This window comes from Rhododendron vialii, chromosome 2a, assembly GCF_030253575.1.
Source record: "Rhododendron vialii isolate Sample 1 chromosome 2a, ASM3025357v1".
Lineage (NCBI taxonomy): Eukaryota > Viridiplantae > Streptophyta > Magnoliopsida > Ericales > Ericaceae > Rhododendron > Rhododendron vialii.
Genome location: NC_080558.1, coordinates 10,915,347 through 10,933,121, shown reverse-complemented (window position 1 = coordinate 10,933,121; position 17,775 = coordinate 10,915,347). Strand labels below are relative to the sequence as shown.

At 36.7% G+C, this 17,775-nt stretch overlaps 1 long non-coding RNA gene across 4 annotated transcripts; it reads left to right on the top strand.

Annotated features, from left to right (window-relative positions):
- On the top strand, positions 1 to 3,224 carry LOC131316378 (uncharacterized). 4 transcript variants are annotated; one of them, XR_009197104.1, is made up of 6 exons: positions 1 to 258; positions 951 to 1,084; positions 1,908 to 2,045; positions 2,095 to 2,192; positions 2,475 to 2,726; positions 2,883 to 3,024. It is a non-coding gene; the product is annotated as an uncharacterized LOC131316378 (long non-coding RNA). The 4 variants fall into 4 exon arrangements; XR_009197106.1 differs by lacking the exons at positions 1,908 to 2,045; positions 2,883 to 3,024 and adding an exon at positions 3,111 to 3,224 and having other exon boundaries at positions 6 to 258; XR_009197105.1 differs by lacking the exon at positions 1,908 to 2,045 and having other exon boundaries at positions 6 to 258; positions 2,887 to 3,024.
- The last annotated feature ends 14,551 nt before the right edge of the window (positions 3,225 to 17,775 follow it).

Below are 17,775 nucleotides of genomic sequence, written 5' to 3'. Positions count from 1 at the left end.
TGCATCTCTTTTTGTAGCCCAAGATTTCACCCAAGAGTTTCAGGCGATTTCGAGTTCGTCGACGACAAAGTTTCAAGCAGTTTGGGACTTCGCCGACGAAGATCCGGTCGGAGGGGGCATTGCTGCTACTCTGTGTATCTCCGTCGCCGATCTTATTTTTTATTCTTTCTCTTTGCAGATCTGTTCATGTGGGCAGCCGCAAGTTGTTTTCTAGGGTTTTGCCATTGGGAAGATCTGGGTCTCAGAGATTTGATGAAGGTTGTTAAGCTATATATGACGTTTGTGGCGCATCCTTCATCTGTAAGATATTTTGATTCTCTCATTTCAATAGATGATTTTCGTTCACCTCTGCTTTTACTGAGTGGTTTGCATTGTTTGATTCAGTATGTTGTACGGCGCTTTGTTCTTTGGGTTTTCTGATTTTGTAGTTTTTGTCATTGATTTGTGTTTGGAGACTTATGCAGGCCATGTGTTTTTAATTTTCCATCTCTTTAAGATGGGTCGGCATATTCTCTAACATGTAGTGTTTTGATGATTTCTCGCATTTAGGTTTCATTGTTTGGAAATCATGGAGTATCTCTTCTGATTTGCTGCTTCTGTTCCTTTGGTTTTTTGTGTTTTGACTTTTTATTGAAAAGATTTTGGGTCTGTTCGATCTGTGTGCGTAGATTCATTTTGGGCTGCTGTTTTTAGTTGGTGATGTTTTCCGTTTTTCTGATTTCTATTGCATGTTTAGTTTTGTGCTTTATTTTGGAACTTTGTAGTGTTCCTTGTTGTTTGCTATTTTTTTTTACCTTTTTGGATTTAAAAAATTGCACTTATCTTTGGATTTTCTGCATAAATTAATTACTGTCTTTCTTTTGTAGCTTGATTTCTCTTAATTTATCGATTCAAAATCCTCGTAGAGTTGGTGTAAAGAGTAAATATTCATTTGGTTTTGTTATCCCCAGGACATCTAAAGGGTTAGTGAAAGAGTGGTCTCATTACCCTACCCACAGTCAAAGGGTATAGTATGTAAGAAAGCATCAATTCGTTAATGGGGCTCTTCTAAAAAACCGTTGAGATGCGAAAGATGTAATACTCGGTATTGTCTCTCTTCTCTCTATAGTTATTTAGTGTACAATTGGAGCTTCAACTCTTTAAGCATTCAACTAGATAATTAGAGTAATTGACTTGTGTCGTTCTCGAATTGCTTTGTTCCTTTCACATATCATAGAGGTTATCAATTTGGCTTATTTGAAGATTATGTCCTTAATGTGTTCCATGTCTTATTCAATCATACCTCCACAAGAGTATATTCTACTTTTAAATCAATCTGATCATGTAGAGAAATATTCATCACAACACTTTTGAAGGTGTAAATCTTCTACCCCGAAAAAACAAGTAAAATCTATTTTAAAAAATGGCTTATTGTGTCCCTGTGTGTGTACATGGCATGTCCCTCCTAGCGTGTCCCATGTGCTTCATAGTTTGTTGATATTTCAATGCACCACAACTAAGTCGAGTTGTTAAGATCAGCAAGAAAATACAAAAAACTCCGTGCTCTCATAAATAGTTATTGCTATTAAGACAGATTCGTACATGCTCCCAAGCAAAATTTGTTCATAAAATCAGTTTGGTATCACAGGCTTACATTTGGGTGATATAATGGCTTTTAGAATAGAACTTGGACTATAGACATGACAGTCTTAGAAATATTGGGACGTTCTTATTTATTTCCAGACTACAAGTTCATGTCTATAGTGCACTTTCTTGGTGAAATAGTGAACTTGTGATTATGGTGACACCAGTTGTATGGTGCAAAAACTAGCACATGAATTTTAATCGGTGAGCTTTTTTGTGTGGATTTGTGAACTTATAAGCCAGAGCATGTTAGTTTTTATACTTCCGTTTTCTACCTTTTGTAGTTGAACATTCCCTATGAATTGAGGAGATGTTGCTTTTCAACTCAAACTTCGATGGTACCCAAAGCAATCATGTATATTGTGATTTTGAGAGTTGGGTTTTGTTCTTCAATGGGCAGTTGCCACTTGCTAGAGTTCATGGTATGTAACAGGTACATATGGATGTGCTAATTTGTTTGTGGGCTGCCAGGCAAAGCCTAGCTTGAAGTTGAATCCGCCCAAATACCACCTGCCCAACAAGGACATAGCAATCGAACCATTGCGAATGAAGAAAAATGGCATCATTAGGTATGCTACTGTTTGACAAATTAAACTAAAGACTCAAAGTAGTGAAATTTTTTGGCTTGTGTATAGCGTTTGAAATCTAATGACTCTTCGGCTTAGACATAAGGAATTAAGCACTCTTTGGTTTACAATTCTTTTGTACGTGCACACCTTTCAGACACAAACAAAGACATAATTCCCTTACAAAACATAAGTCTTGCAGTTTGTAGACCCTGTGTGGATCAGACCCCTCATGAGAATGTGTGAAATTGTAATGCGCTTATAAGAAAACTAAAACAAATGCAGGTGTTTGTGGGTATTTGTTGCAGATGTTTGGGTTTTGAGTAGGTCGAGAGCCCCAAGTTTGAATTTAATGTCATCTGGTTTCACCTCCATCATTCTTTCTTCACCTCATCGAGAGAAATCTGGAGACGAAGCTTTCAAAAGGACCATGGATAGCTACAGCAGCCATTGCAGACCCTGAAAATCTCCCTTGATCTAGTTCATCACATCTGCTTCTCTGTATCCAATTTTGAATCATTTGTTCACACGCTTGAGGTACATTCCTTCTCTCTCTGTTATATTACTATTTATTTTTGGTAAATTCAGTTGTTTGTATGCGACTACCTCGGTCGTCGAAAGTGGAATTTTTACTCTCATTATATTCTTTTGATTTTTGGCTTATGTGGTTCTTTATTGTTATTTTTTGGTTAGGAAGAAGGATCTTGGTAGATACAAATATGTTGATGGACATGTATCTAACAATTACCAGAAATCCACCCTCTCTGCATCGGTAGTAGTCAATAAATTTACACTTCCATGTCCAAGAATTTGATCAAGAAAATAAGAATCGTCTTGTGAATATTGCCCATATTCATAATGTGTATCAAACTTATGTATTACAACCTTATGTAGACATCTTTTGTTAACAAACTTATGCAGACAACTTAGGCGTGCATTCAACTTCTGTTCCATTCACTTTCGTTTACGATTTTGAAAACCGCTCTCCACAACGGGCATGACGGATGTGCCTTGCACATCGCGATGCATCTAGTTTTTTAAAAAAATTGTTCAGTGTTCCTGATCCTAAATTTTAAATGAAAAATTGTAAGATTAAATTAATAAATTACATTATTTGATTGATCTCATTTTATATGAGACAACCAATAAAATTATTTTAAATTATTAATTAGCTCGGGTCATTTGTGTGGACCCCAAAGTGGACTCAACAACCGAAGAAAGATCAATCACTATAGGGACGTCTCGACTTTTGTACCATATAGGACGCTGCCATTTGCAGCCAAAAAACCATTACAGGGACCAGCTTCCAGCTATAAGATCAATCACGGAAAGCCTGGCTATATATGAGTATGATGTAGAATATGTGCAGGCCTAATTTCATGATCAGTTGGATAGGTCAAAACACTACAAGAAAAATGAAAATTAGTGACGAGAAAGTGGCGACGAAATTTAATTTTGTCACTAAATGAGTATATTTGGCGACGAAAAAATAAATTCGTCACTATTTTAATAACTTTCGTGACGAAATAATTTCCTCACCAATTATGCCTGTTAGCGACGAAAAAAATATTTTCGTCACTAAAGGTACCCATTTGGCGATAAAATACATTTTTCGTCGCCGAAAGCTTTAAAAAGGTGACAAAATTATTTTTCGTCGCCAAAGATAATCATTTGGTGACAAAAAATATATTTCGTCGCCAAATGTGAGCAATTTAGTAACGAAAAATAATTTCGTCACCATTTTAACGCTTTCAGTGACAAAAAATATATATCGTTGTCAAATGGGTACCTTTCGTGACGAAATTTATGAATTACGCTTCGTCACTAACGGTATTTCGGACATAACTCTTTACTAAAATCTCCGATTGAGATAAATCAAATTGGGTTTGAACAATAACTCAATTGCCTACAAATTTCATGTTTATCAAAATTGCTAATTTTAATATTTAAAGGTCCAAAATTACATTCGAAATATATTTTCATGTTAAACATATGTGTTATATATTAGATATTTCAAATATTTACTGAAAAGTGTGCGTAGTGCAGTTGGTTGGAACTTGCGCGAAAAACTTAAGGGACTTGGGTTCGAAACCCAGCAGGAGCAAGAAAGATGGATTTCTTTTCCCATATGAAAACATCTTTCGCAACGAAAAATTTCGTCACCGATTTCTTATATTAGTGACAAAAAATTTCGTCACCAATGTGACCCATCGGTGACAAATTTTTTCGTCGTCAAAAAGCACAATAAGTGACGAAAAATTTTTTGTCAACAATTATTCACTTTTTGGTGACGAAATATTTCGTCATCAAAAGGCACTACAGGTGACGAAAAATATATTTCGTCACCAGGTAGGAATCCTCGACAACCTTTAGTCGATAAATTTTTTTTCGTCACCTAAATTATTTGTGATGAAAAACATGCAATTTGTGACGATTTTCATTCGTCACCCAATTGAATTTTTCTTGTAGTGAAAACTCGGAAAACAAACGATGTTTAATTGCAGATTACCCGATTTGGCAAAATTTGGACGAGCTCGGATCGAGCCCAAACTTGGTAGGCTGACTTAAAATCGCGTTGCGATCCATACACACCACCTTAAGTTCATGACACATGGTGAATTTTGGCCTAATTCCTTTCGTTTAGGCATTCAATTTATGTTATTTGTTGTTTTAGAAAAGTTTTAAAACATTAATAACTCTTAGCATATATTTTCATAGAAGTTGATTCTTGTTGAGAAATTAAAGTCTTATTTTTCTTTCTATTTTCCAATTTTGTAAGTTTCCCCAATTTTCGGGACTTTTTATTTTCTTGCAATATTTTTAGGGTTCCTAGGGTTAAGCCTTATAAAAGGGGTCGTGACCTAATTTTATTCAGTTTTTTCCATCTATAATATTCAGAGTTTTCTCTCTTTTGTGCGCAAGTTTTGCTCATGGATTCAAGGGTTTATCTAGTTTGGAATAGTACGCTAACTATTCTTTTGTGAATTATGCTGCGTCAGAGTACATACATACCCCGCTTGCACACACTTTTGTGAATTCCGCTGCGTCAAGAGTACTTTTTCATTCTCATTGGTTCAAACTTTTATACTTTTCCGATTCGTATTATGGAGACAAATGATTAACCCCAAAAATTACGACGCAAAGCTAAACAAAAAGTTAAGAAAAATAAAAAATAAATACTGAAATAAGTTTAGTACAAATATGTTTAAAAGAACGCTGCCTTAGTACCAATCACTACAAGAAATTAGGGCTTTCCCCGCAATCTGTTTCCAACGTTTCCAAGAAACCCCGGTAAGGGTTAATTTTTTAAAACAAAAACGCGCGGGATGCTTTTCAATTTCCCCATCACTTCTTATTTTCCCTTCGGCAGGCAAGGCAGAGAAAACCCTAACCCCAAACGATACCGCCGCTCCCACCCCACCTCCTCTCTCTCTCTCTCTCTCTCTCTCTCTCTCTCTCTCGCCCATTAAATTTTTATCGCGTGGAGGAGTATTTATATTGGAATAGGGCTTATCACATATGTAAATTGGGAGCTCGAGAAAAATTGAAGGCGTCCAATCAAAATTTCCACCACATATTGAGGCTTCCAAAAGTTCTAATCAGCATGGAGGGGTAGACTTGGTGTTGGGCTAGGGTGCCGGTCACTTTATTCTTGCCCGCTCAGTCAAACATGTACTACTACCTAAAACATGAGTTCCCAATTTGTTGGAATTCTGTAGTTGTTTAGATCATAAGGAGGATGACTGAAGTGAACAATTTGCAAAAGTCGCCAAAATTGATCATATCCAATGACATTTGCTGCCAGTAAATGTGGAATTGGTTTAACTTCCCTATGAGGCATATTTTTTTTTTTTGGGTAAGTAAAATTTATTTCACCAAAAAATTCACCAAACTACAAGAACACCGGGGCATTCCCCTGAACTAATGAAAAACCAGAGCCCTCTACAATTGTTGAGTCTAAAGATCCTAGAATCCAGTAACCAAGCATCACAAAGTGACCTGTTGGATGCCGTAAACTTGACAGAGGGAAGGAGTGAGTTTAGCTCGGATTGCTTCAAGGATAACGTACAGATGTAAAACCATCCAAATCCCTGTGCTTATGCTGGAAAATCCTCAAGTTACGCTCCCTCCACTGAAAATAGACGATGGCAGCGAGAGATAATTTGAAGATAACACTACCCTGAATCCGGGCCCTCATAGATTTGACTATGGTGGGTATTGGTCACCTTCTCCTCCCTTGGAGGCCTCTGGGAGGCAAGAATAGGGGCCCAAAATTTTTCAAATGCTTTGAACAGCTATTAGCTTATTGGATTTATTACAACAGCACACCCCCAAGATATTGTATATCTTACACTTTGTGTGGTATCGACGGGCAAAATGGTAATGAAATGCGATTAGTCTAAACTTTCGACCAGCAACTTCTTGCGACCTGCCTAGAGGGCACATACAGTTTGACATCTAATAAATTTGAGCAAACCTCTGTTATTTTTTGGTGCTAGCGTTCCATTCTAGGATTCACAATGACACAACAACATGTAAAATGTTTACCACCGTCTATTGGGCTGTGGTCAAGTTTCGAAAGCTGTGTTAGAAACCACGGAAAGTGTATTAGAAACATGTGAGAGTTTATTGCCGTATGTTGCGACAAAAGCTATTGGACTGTGTTTGAATGTTGGATTTGTGGAAAAAGGATGAAGAGGTAAAATTTGGAACAGTTTGGATTTGGATGTGTTTCCAGACCTTTTCTTTTTCCCTCCACAATTCACTCGCAAGTCTGGTGCTTGTAGTACTGTTAATAGAAATTGATTCACTGGCTTGGTTATTGGCTGTTTCGGATCTATCATGGGCACGCAAATTCTTTCATGGACTTCATTGTGTTATGGTATTCATCATTGGCTGTAGCTATTACATGGACTTTATTGCATGGAAAATGAAAGGATCTTCATTTCTTTGGCTGTTACTGTGAAAGAGGAGTGATCATCTCCAGAAAGGAAATTAATTAATATTTAACCTGTTTGCATTCCGCTAGAGCTGCAGTTCTAGAGTGAGGAGCTGGCTCCCCACCTAGCTGAACAGTCTGATCTTTAATCACGTATGCGTAGTCATAGAGTCCACGCTTCCCGTGACTCCAATATTGGCTAATAATTAACAAGGGTTAAGAATATATACCAGTACTACCATAATATTAATACCAATGCAGTTTAGGACACCTAATCATGGTGCATGTATACGCATGCTAATTGTCATGGGACGACTTGCCTTAATTAGTCCAAGTCTCTTTTTAAGGCTACCCCTCCTGTACCAGTCAAAAACGACATAGGGAGAGGCCTAGTCTTGCAAATAGACAATTCGATTGTCAAAGAAATGAAAAAGATTATTGTTCAATTTACAACTACGATCAAGAACAATAACTGTTACAATTGTTTCTCAAGTGCATTAAAAATTTAGGTAATGCAGATTTTCGATAATTAACTTTTTTTTTAACAAATTCTCATACAAAATTCCCACAAATAAACTAACTGTCACAGAACAACTACATACTTTAGCGACTTTGAGAAATGTTGGAGAAGTCATTAGAGGACCAAGTCCGTTAATGAAGAAGACCCAAGTCCGTCAAAAGAAAGAGTAAGGACAATGTAGAAGAAAGATGATTACTATTGAAGCTCAGCTTGAAATGAATAGATACCATCTGTGATGCGTCCCATAGCCAAGTTGGGGCCAAGCTCCGGCAGAGAATCCCCATAGACGTCTGGATACATGGTTGGTCACGAGTCCCACGTGCATCGCTTGGTGAATGCAAAGTGAGGGTCATGTTATGGAAATATATATAGTTCACATTGCTTGAGATTGAAACGGATGATCACCTAGTATTATAATATGTTGGGACCTCTCCACTGAACGTCAATTAGTTTTTAGGTTGGAAATAAAGTTTCCACAATTATAAGATCTAACAATAACTATTCAAAGGCTAGTACATTTGTTTCTCAACGGCATTAAAATTTAGTTAATACAGCTTCTTTATAATTAAACTCTTTTTACAAAATTTCAAGAAATTAATAAAGTGTCGCAGAAAAACTAATTTGTAAACACCTAGAGAAATGTTAGAGAAGTCATCAGAAGACCCAACTTTGTTAGAAAATAGTAAGGACAATGTAGAAGAAAAAAGATACTGAAGCTCAGCTTGAAACAATTGGATGCCATCTCAGTTGTTTTAAACCACCCATCCCATAATGAACCTGATAAGTGGTGTCGAGTGGGTCGCGTCTGCGTTCCTTGAGCGACTGGACCAAGCACAGTCCAAACCAAACTGGAGGCGGGGTGACAATGGCAGAATGACCCGTGAGCCGTAGGGTTGAAACGAAACGGTCCATTGATCAATACTCATGTTCTTTTGGAAAATGATCAATGTTGCTTTTTGGCCATTCGATGCTGATTAGCATTCCAAAAGGCCTATCTTGTCGTTTATAGTAGTATTTAGATCGCTAATAACTTTTGATAGGAAATTCTGTTTTAGTTGCCGCTTGTTTTGACAACTTTATATTTCTTCCTAGTATTTGATTTTTCAGTTAACGTAGAATTTTTTCGTTTTTGATAATTTTCATATTTTCTGCGATTACGGACTAATTCTCGGCCCTAATTGTTTTCTAAGTTGTTTAGGGTTTCTATCATCCTATTTACATTCATTGTAAGCCTTAGGGCACGACAGTTTTTGATATTGAATTAATAAAAATTGAGATTATCTCAAATTCGTTTGTTCAAATGGGGCTGCAAACGAAACAAAATGGGGCTGCAAACGAAACGAACAGAGCCACTCATGAGCAGCTTGATGCTCGGTCGAGAATGGCTAGAATCGGCTCATGATATAAATGAACAAGCTCGAACTTGGTATCTTGGTTCGATCGATTTGTAAACGAGCTTGGTATCTTGGCTCGATCGATTTGTAAACGAGCTAAGCTCGAGTTTGCCAAAACTCAGCTCGAAGTGGCTTGTGAGCTTGTATATATATATATATCGGGGCGGTTCTGGGGACACTTAAAAAAATCCTTAAAAAAAACCCCCCAAGTTCCCGATCGAATTTTGATGATCTGAGCCACTCAATGTAATCAAAACGTGATTTTAAGGGTGCCCGTGAGAAATCAGCAAAAAAAATAACCGGAGCTCGAGCTAGGGAAATATTTTGCGAGCAGAGCTCAAGCCTCCATTTCTCAGCTTGTCTCGAGCTCGAGCCTACATGATATGTTGCCGAAAATGTATCATATCACATGTATCCAGCTTATGGAAATCAACAAGTATTGAATACTTTGTTGCTTTAGCTGGACAAAATTCGAAAGCAGGGAAAATGGAGTTATCAAAGGTAACTTATTTTTGACATCCACGATCATGTCACATACATTTTACAACTTTATAGCATCCTCGATATATATAGCTAAGTCTGTCCGATTCCACGATCATGTCACATGCATTTTACAACTTCATAGCATCCTCGATATATATAGCTAAGTCTGTCCGATTCTTAATTCCCCAAAGTAAACGCGGACTCAACATTGTAGCTAGTGCCAATTCACATCTCAACTTTAACAGAAGAAAAAAAAAAGATAGAAAAAGACTGAATAAATGGTCTGCTAACTTAACAGTGGAAGGAAACGATACTTATAGAATCATTGTTGCTTGAGATGACGGTGGTTTCAATGGCTGCACTTTTCTTGGTTTTACTTTTGGGGTTGGCATTGACAAGTTGTTGACTAGATGATACAGCGCGTTCCTCGCGATCCAATTCTTCCTCTCGGTTTTTCATTCACCCGTTCATAATCGCCTGCATATATAATAGTCACATGCTGTTAGAGAGTTCTAAGACGAACAAAAGATTTTGTACATGCATGAGATAAATCTCAAAGGGATGGTACGTAGTAACTAGTAACACCATATAATTTGGATGTATAATTAGAAGAGGAGAAATCTCTTTTCGACTATAGCAATGGCAGATGTAGATACAAAAACAATTTCGACAATCGAAATGAATGAACAGGAGAGGAGTGAAAATGAAATTAATAGGAGACAAGACTTACATTTTAGGCAATGAATATTTGTTTGGAAGTTAAACCTTATAATCCTGCATATTAGTTATCCCATGCACGAATCAACGGTGCTAAAAATAGTAGTATTCTTTTCACATATTCTTAAAAACTTCAAATTACCTCTGCTGGCCAATAATCAAGGAGCAATATAATTTTGCAAATCTGTTTTGAAAACTAACTTAATAATTTAATCTTATATCCAATCAAGTAAAGCAGGCCACTTGGCAGTCTTACGTACAGCTTTCCTCACAAACGCACCCTTTGCTTATTATATGGTACGAATTCGCACCGTTTAGATTGCTAGAAAAAAAGCATATGCCAGTTAGAAATTAAAGCATAGGAGAGAAATGGAGAAACAAAAGACAAGTAGTGAAGGGACAACAGTAATACTTAGGCATCTGTACAATTGTAATCAAGTAGTTGTTCAAATGTGATCGTGAGCAATGGGTTCTGCAGATTTGACTTTTTGTTTGGATAGACCCACAGAAACTTGTTCCATAGTTGGTCTGTACCGCAGGCTGGGGTGCAAGCATGAAAGTGCTTGCTTTACAGCACCAAACCACTGCCTCCACCTGATTCCTTGGCAGTGGGACTCGTTTATCCAATACGTCCTTCAGCAGAATACCATAAGAAGATGGTGGTGAGGAATCCAAAGATGATGAAAAAAGAAAAGAGATGAGATCCCCAGGATGCCTCCATATTACAATTTCCAATGTTAAATCTGCAAAGCTATAGACGTCTAAGTTCTCATTCACCTTCATTGAAATAAAATACCCAACAAAGGAACTACAACTGAAAGCACAAATTTTTTTTTTATCACTTCTCCCTTTATCTCCATTGTTCTGCTTTAGTGAGCATGGCATCAAACTAGTTTTATTGCCACATAGTCTATCATTGTTTCGATATGCTTGAAATGAAACATCTTCAAAAGCTTTTGTGTTGGGCAGAGGACCCTCCAAGTGATTGTAAGATATGTCAACCGACATTAAACTTGACATCCTGTTGAAAGAGGAGGGGATAGAACCAGATCGACAAGAAGTTGTGGGAAAGATTTAGTATCTCTAAGCTTTTCAAGCTCCCAATCCCTGATGGTATCTCATCTGTTAATAAATTATTTCCAAGATCGAGATTTTCAAGAAATTGCAATTTTCTAATTCATAAGGAATACTCTCCCTGAGAAGATTTCTGCTCAATTTCAAGTTTAGAAGATTCACACAGTCACCCAACTTCTCTTGAATAGGTCCACTAAGATTTTTTTTTTGGTAAAGAGGGATTTTATTACTAAAAAGAGACAAGAATACAAGAAACAAGGGCATAACCTGGAAAAAAAAACCTACGACCTACTGGAAAACTAGACAGGAACACCAAACTAAAAAAAAAACAAGAGCCTAAGATGCTCTATCCCGCACATCCTTGACAATAATATCATAGATGGCATCCGAAGTGCAGTGCTTGTTGCCCAAAATAATGTCATTCCGCACTTTCCAAATGTAGTACACTGTACCCGCCATGGCTAACTTGTAGAGGGCAGAGAAAAGACATTTCTTCTTGAGGAGCTGAATAGCCCAACCTATTTCTTGCCCCCATTATGTTGGACTTCTAGGAATGCTAAACATATGAAGAACTTTACCCCAAATGCATGCTAAGAAAGAACAACCAAAAAAAATATGCTTATGGGACTCATGCACATTAGAACATAGGACACATAGGGGATCCACCATCATTCCCCATGAGAGAAGTCTATCCTTTGTCGAAAGACGACCCCAACAGACAAGCCACATAATAAAAGCCCATCTAGGAATACCTTGCTTGAACCAAACAACCGAAGCCCACGGAACAGTAGGGAGAGGAGTTCTAAGAGTCTCCCAAGCAATTTTAACAAAGAACTTAACATTTGAGGCTGGAATCCAGATCACAGAATCATCAACACCTATGTTAGGCCTAAGGATTGAAGGGGTACTACTCATAAGTTGCATAATGGCCCTATTTCTTTGTCTAGGCTAGTACAACTCTCCATTTTGAGTGATTGATGAAACCTTGGCCAGCAGAGAGCTGCCCACATTATTAACTATGCCTGCACCAAATACTTTATCGAGAGGACCTACATCATGCCAACAATCCAGCCAAAGAAAAGTAGTGTTCCCACACTACAACACGAAAGGGCTATAGCGAGGATTTAGTTTCCACACAAAAGCACCTGATTTCCTCGCAAAATGTATTAGCGAGGAAAAAATTTGTCGCCAGTTTTCCTCGCTAAAACACTGTTGCAAAAAGTATTAGTGAGGAAAATAAATTCCTCGCCTAATTTGACATGTTGCAAGGAATTTTTTCCTCACTAAATGCTTAAATTCCTCGCTAAATGTTTTCTTCGCAAATACCATTTGTAGTCAAATAGGCTACAAATTTATCAATAGGCGAGGAAATTTTTTCCTCGCTAAACAAAAAGAATCCCAAAACAGAAGTTCTCTCCGCGCTTTTTGCAGCTACTAGCACTCGAACCTTAGACCTCTCCCATAAGACGCGAAGCAACTACCAACCACGTTACACTGTACTTTCTGTGAAATTGGTGAAACTTTATTTATATATTATCTCTTTCACCACTACAAATTAATTTTTCAACATTAATTTTGGCCTTTCTACTTTTTGTAGTTTTATAGTGTCTGAACTTTATTTGAACAAGTTAATTTTTTGCTAGCACAACAATTTTATCTGACAACTTTTGAAGAACTAATAATATGTGTTATTATTCTCATTTTTTTATGGGATAATCCTAACTTTTATGGAATGAGATTAATTTTGTCGTCATAAGCTTGAGATATATTTCAACGAAAAGTTAGGAACAAAGAAAATTTACCTCAGAGTGCCCCGAAAAGAGCAACTAATGGTTGAGATTCAGTTTGATGTGTGGGACCCTATATATCAAAGTGAATCTCAACCACTAATTGTTATTTTTAGGGTAATTTTTTTTTGTACTTAGTACTAATATTTTAATATCAGATTATGAATAACAAGAAGTATCACCCTCATTTTCTAATTTTAAAAGTGAGTTTGATCTTCTTTTTTGCCAAATATAAAGGGTATTATAGACTTGTAATTTTTTTTCATCATCGCTATAATAATATGAACAAAATTTATATATATTCATATAAGATCATCCTAAAAGCACTAAAGACAATACTTTTTTAATTTTTTAATCTTTAATAAATTTTTTAGAATTTTAAATTGCCCCTCTCTCTCTCTCTCTCTCTCTCTCTCTCTCTCTCTCTCTCTCTCTCTCTCTCTCTCTCTCTCTCTCACACACACACACACACACACAATATGTATATGTATAAATAAAAGTATCCATGACACTTACAAAATTGCATTTGAAATTAATACTTAACATATTTATCTGGTTATAAAGGAATGTCATTACAATCACCTAAGTTGGTTTAAATAAAAATCAACAAACTATTTACAGGGGAAAAAAAAATTACAGCATGAATGCACAATACATATGAAATAGTGTATTTTTTGTGAAATAGTGCATTTTTATGTAGATGTTCTGAAAATAGAATTGTGATGATCCAACTTTGAGATATTTTAAATACAACATCAGTAACTTAAGATATTTTTAACTTTATCTTCTGTTGAGTTTTTCACTATTATGGAAAAAATCATCGATACCTACACTTCAAGATATCTTTCATTGCTAATTAGAATAAAAAAAGTGACAAATATGAGGTTTCTTCACCAATTCAATGCGATTGGTGATGAAAACTATTTGTTCCCTTTTAACACTTTTTATTTTAATAAATTTCATAATGGTATAGTTTATTATGTCATACCGTCGTGATATTACAAAATACATAGGAATATAATTAATAATAACTTATATATAAAAAAAATGAATCCTAAAAAAGGTGACGAAATATTTTCTCATTAAAAAGTTACATTTGGCGAGGAAAAATATTTTCTCGCAAAAAGGTTACATTTGGCGAGGAAAACAGATTTTCCTCGCCAAATGTAACCTTTTTGCGAGATTTTCCTCGCCAAATGTAACCTTTTTGTGAGGAAAACTATTTTCCTCGCTAAAAAAGGTTTTTTGGCGAGGAAATTTGTTTCCTCGCTAGAAAAGGCGACGAAATTGAATTTCCTCACAAATAATATACTTTTAGCAAGGAAATTCATTTTCCTCGCCATATTTCTTCGCTATAGCCCATTCGTGTTGTAGTGCCATTTCCAATCACATACTTGATGAGGGGCTGCACTACCGCTCTAAGCTTAAAAAGTTTTCTGATGGTCCAAGAAGAGTCTTGAGGGAAACACATCTGCCAAAGACACTTCCTTTTTTTGATATATGAATGAACCCATCTAACCCATAAAGAGTCAGATTTCTTGCTTAAAGCCCACAAGTGCCGAATCATGGTTGCTTTATTCCAGACTGCTTGACGATTTTCTAGTCCTAAATTAATGTGTTGCCCCAAGCGTAGGGCGGAGACCGACGTAGCACAATATCCGGTAAGTCCGGAGTCGAATCCACAGAGACGGTGATGTGTGCTGACTAAAAACTCGGGTTGTTACTTATTTAAACGGGCTCTTAGGTAGCCACCCCTTGTCGATTTGGTTGAGATTAATAAAAACAAACAAATTGATTGTATTCTTTCAAATAAATAAAAGGAAGGCACAGTCGTGGAGTTCATAGCACTCACAACCAAGCTAGACTAATTTATTCCATTCGGTATTCTTAAAAACATTTGACTTTAGCGAGAAAAAGATACCCCGAAAGATGCGAATCCATATGGTCGCCGTTCACCCATGTGCAGCAAAGAATGGTTTTGGACCCCCGTTCCCCCGTTCACATGGGCTCCGACGATGCCTGGGTTCGTCTAACGAATGTTCTTTAATAACCTAAAATTGCCTTTTCATTTTTATTTCAAAATAGGAGCAAGACATATCCGACCTGGCCACGGTGTGCTAATCACCCCGCGACCTTACCTATACGACTACTCACTAATCATTGCAAAAGAAATCAAAGAAACCCTAGATTGCATCATGCTTCTATAATTCCAGAATGAAAATCAAGCAAAAGATAACAACCAAACGAATTCCAATGAACAACTTTAATTAAGAACATAAATTAAAACGAGTTAACGGAATGCGAGTAATTGAATAAAGCATAAAAATACTTGAAAGGAAAAGAAAACTCTGAATGATTGTAAGTCTGAAACTGTAAAAGAATTACTGTATTTGGATGTCACCCTGTTCTTCGTTGTTTTCCTTGTTAAAAGTGCTGCGCCCAAAACAGTCGTTCCTATCACACCCCTCAACTTATACTTTGCTAGTCCCGAGCAAAGAAAATAAATAATATAACTAAAGAAAATAAATTAACCGATAGTTCTTTTAAACCCCCAGGCGGCCCCGGTAGGACGAGTGAAGTTTCGTGTGGGTTTTCAGCAGCGATCACCCACAAAACACATTGATCTTTTCACATGGAATCCAAAAATTGTCATACAACTCATTGGTCCATCAAGTAAAGAATACGCAACTACCACAAAGATATAAGAAGACGCAAATAGTTCCAAACGCTATCAAGTCAAGAAATAAACCATGGCACCTAGGCTTAGCATGTGTGTGTGACATGGACCTCAACCAAAAGTGTGCAATGACTAACTGCTCTCTCCGAACCGAGTCTTGACTTCAATTCTCACTGCGTCTTGCACTCACAACTAAAATCACTCGAAACAAGGTGCATAGTATGAACTCTCAAGTGTGCGGTTAGAAGTTATATAAATGAAATCAAAACACTCGCACACTATGACACGAAAAGAACGCTTTGTATGGTGAACACATGGTCTCATAAATAGAATACCAAGTATTGGAACCATCTCTCACATCCATCAATCCACTTTCCATCACCCCTAGGATCAAATAGGACTTTAATTTTGGTTGTAATGTTGGGGAATTGAAAGTGTGTAAAGGCTTGGGTAAAACATCACATGTCTGAGAATAGGCAAACAACTTGGGGCTAATTTAACAATATGTGCCCATTTTTTTCTGCTCTTTTCAACCCATTCTAACCTTTTGACATTTTTCAACAAGAAAGCACGATTCCTCCTTTCCATCTATATCGGCGCCCCTTTAGTTTTTCTCTTTCTTTTGTTTTTTTTTTCTATTTTGTTTTCTTTTTTTTTAAGGGGCACCACCAATTCAAGCACAAACGTTCACAATCTATCCAAAAATTACACCTTTATACTTTTGCCTTTCTCCAAACAAAATATGGAAAGTGGAGCTAACCAAGAAAAGGCTAAATATATAAGGCTCAAAGTGGCTTGCAAGGGATAAATGTGAAAACAAAGGAACGAACTGGCCCAAATATCAAGAAAATGCCTATAATCCTCTCCAAGGGGTGTAACATCCATGTGACGAACCAAAACCCAAGGGATATTGTTATGCATTCAAGTTCCAATACTCAACAATAAAGAATAATGAGACCACAGCAAATAGATTATTTCCATGATAAACTAAGAGTTAAAGTGACACCACTTCAATAAAAGATAGGGCCCAAAAGCTCACTAGGGCATAAGTCTCCACTAATCTAGCCATCAAGATTGGTTAAGTCACGGCTCACAAGTGGTCAAGGCCCAAATAAAAGTGATGTGCAATAGTGCTATACAAGATTGCCATGATCAACTTCTTAAGACAAGCTAGCAAGTAGAACTACCAAGCCAAAAACAGATATCACTATGGTAGGCAACACACCTCAACTCAATTATCCAACAAATAATCACAACAAGTGCTAAATTGCATGTGAAATGAAAATTTTTCATTTTTTTTTTTGAATTTTAAGACTCTAAGAGTGAAAAACTTACCAAAGTAATCTCTCCCCCCAACTTAAACCATTCGATGTCCTCATTGAATACAAAAGAATAAAAATATAGGACATAAAAGAAAAAGAAGGGAAAGGTAGCACCTCGGAACGAAGAACTACGCAAGAAATAACATAGTGGGAAGAAGACCCCCCAACTTGAACGAAGCATCCTGCAATGTTATTCCTCACAAAAAAAAGATAAAATAAAATAAAAGTAACTAATCTAAGAAAGAGAAAAGAAAAAAAAATTATACAAAAAAGTTAATGACATTCACTCCCATCACGTGAAATCCAACCATTCATCACACTACGAAGAGCAATCAAAATCAACATCTCAACCCATTTCAAGCACTCCGTTAAAAATTGTATGTGACCATGCCACAAAACCAAATACTTAGAATATCTTAATGGCCTTAGCCACGTTTGAAATTTAAATTCCACCAATTGCATATTCCGAACCAAATTAACTTTCAAGTTGTTGATGAGTGTCAGAAAAAATGAATGGTAAACCATATTAAAATTATCAACACCAAGAGCGTCAATTTGTTCTAACGTGATAATCTCTTGCAATGGTGGATGCTCAATAGGAGTGATGACATCAATATCTATGGCTAAGGGTATTTGATCATCAAGAACAAGTGGACTTTGCACAATTATTGGC